This window comes from Palaemon carinicauda, chromosome 25 (assembly GCF_036898095.1).
Source record: "Palaemon carinicauda isolate YSFRI2023 chromosome 25, ASM3689809v2, whole genome shotgun sequence".
In the NCBI taxonomy this organism is placed as follows: domain Eukaryota; kingdom Metazoa; phylum Arthropoda; class Malacostraca; order Decapoda; family Palaemonidae; genus Palaemon; species Palaemon carinicauda.
In genome coordinates, this window is record NC_090749.1 from 35,297,692 (window position 1) to 35,300,191 (window position 2,500).

The following is a 2,500-nucleotide window of genomic DNA, read 5'->3' on the forward strand; positions in this document are numbered from 1 at the left end:
CCTTTTCCTCCTCCTTTTCATATTCCTTCTCCTGCTTCTCATTTCCATTCGCCTTCTCTTCCAGATTGTTGGTATTCGATTCTTTTTTCTTATTTTCCTCCCTTCCATTCTCCTTCTCTTTCTGCTAACTTTATCTGTATTCCCCGTGCCAATCTAGTATGGGCATCCTCTCTCTCAAATTGAAGATTCTTTTGCAACCTCATGCTGACTTTTCAGTACAATCTCCTTACACATGCTGCCATCTTAAAAGATTGTTTGTGTCAGGTATTTCAACTCCTAGACGTTCTAGAAGCTCTCTAAGCATGGATTGACAATTGTTTGTCATACGATGGTACCTTTTCAAATTCCACGGTTTATAGAGTTCAGCCATTGCCTCATAGGCCTGCCGTGGTGCCAGGTTTTCTATCTGGTATTAATCCTTTACAAAGAACTCATATTCAGGAGGTGTTAATGTGTAAAAGGGCATCAACCCTTCTTCTTTTTCAGAGTCTTCTTTTGGTAACTCTTCAAAATATCGCTCTCTGGACTCCCATTCGAATTTCACGGTGGTATGCATTATATGCAACAGACGGCACATATGGCGAAACGGGTACAGTGATTCCCTGTCAAGATACCTCTCTAGCACGACAATTTTACAGAATCCCGGGATGTCGTCCTTTCCCTCCCATTCTTCATAATTCTTCAGAAGCATATCTTGAATATCTAGTGGTAGTTGTGAGAAGGGTAGATTTAAGAAAGGGGAGGATTCTGGTATTGTTTTTTGAGAAGAGTGCCATTAAGAAAGGGGGGGGGGGGGGATTCTGGTGGATTTAAGAAGAGGGGAAATTCAAGTGATGAATGTGAGGAAGAACAACCAAGTGATGAATGTGAGGAGGAAGAATATAGTGATGAATTTGAGAAGGAAAAATCTAGTGATGACCGTGAGGAGGAAGAATAAAGTGGTGACTGTGAAGAGGAAGAACCAGGTGATGAATGTGGGAAGGAAGAATCAAGTGATGAATGTGAGGAGGTCTCCTCATCCTTTCCATAAAGCCCCACCAAACGAGCGTTAATTTTATCTTCTCGTCAGAGCTCCTTTTGAAGCCTTTTGATTTCTTTGCGCTTGTTTCTAAAGCATTTGACCACCCTTTCGTGAAGAATCTCTATACGAAAACCTAAACGCTTAATTTCTATATTCAATCTTGCTATTATCTCCTCTTGTTCCTTCTGACGATTAGGGTCAGTTGTCTTCTTCGCCTGCTCTTCCTCCTGACCTCCTTTCCTTCTTCTTGTGATACTCCTCTTCCCTTTCCTTCCTATCTTTCAGAAACTCTTCCCACCTTTGTGTATCAAAAACTTATTCTAATACCTACAGGGCACATTAAATATCTAATTAATACAAATCCAACCAAGGGTCTAAGAATTTGATTGAGAAAGTGGCCCAAGTAGCACTTGCCACAATCGAACTTTAAACGGAAGACTTGGATGGGCATTTTTGGGTTATTGTGATGGACCACCACAACCGAGTCACATTTACGCTGCCTAGGAATGGAGTAATTTTCTCTATCCCATGGGGAGTGCCATTGTTTATATGATCGTTCATTGAACGATTTCTTGTTCAATGAAGGTTCCATTAAGTGGTTGCCCTTTTCTGATCTCCTTTTTTGGAGAGATTTTTGATGTTCTGTCAATACTCTCCCGAATTGTTTATCTTTTCCATCAATTGTCTATCCTTTTTTAGCCTCTCGCTTTTTCTATTCTCTTCCTTCTCCTTGTTTAATTTTTCTCTATTTTTTTCTCTTCCCCTTCTCCCCCTTATTCCTCTGATTATTGGTATTCCTGTTTTTCCTCCTTTCCATTCTTCTTCTCCTTCTGATCCTTGCTATTCTTGGTTATCTTATTTTCGTTCTTTCCATAAAGTCCCATCAAACTAGCGTTGATTTCTTGTTTTCGTAGAAGCTCCTTTTCAAGTCTTTCGATTTTCTTTTTATTCTCTATATTTTTTCTGACAACCTGGTTTTTAAGTCTCCTTATGCAGTCCTTTAAATGCTTCTTTTCTCTCTTCAATTCTTCTATTTTCTTGTTTAGTTCTTCTTCACGATTGGGGGTAATTATCTTCTTTTCCTCCTCTTGCCTCTGATTTTTTTCATTATATTTTTTCTTCTTCTTCTCCTCCTTTTCACTTTCCTTCTCCTGCTTCTCCATTCCAGCCGCCTCTTTTTTCTCCTTCTCCTCCCTTCCATTCTCCTTCTCTTTCTGATTATGATGATGTACAAGCTCCTTTTCAAGTCTTCCGATTTTCTTTGTATTCTTCTTCTTCTTCTCCTCCTTTTCACTTTCCTTCTCCTGATTCTCCATTCCAGCCGCCTCCTTTTTCTCCTTCTCCTCCCTTCCATTCTCCTTCTCTTTCTGATTATGATGATGTAGAAGCTCCTTTTCAAGTCTTTTGATTTTTCTTTTTATTCTTCCTCTTCTTCTCCTCCTTTTCACTTTCCTTCTCCTGCTTCTCCTTTCCAGCCTC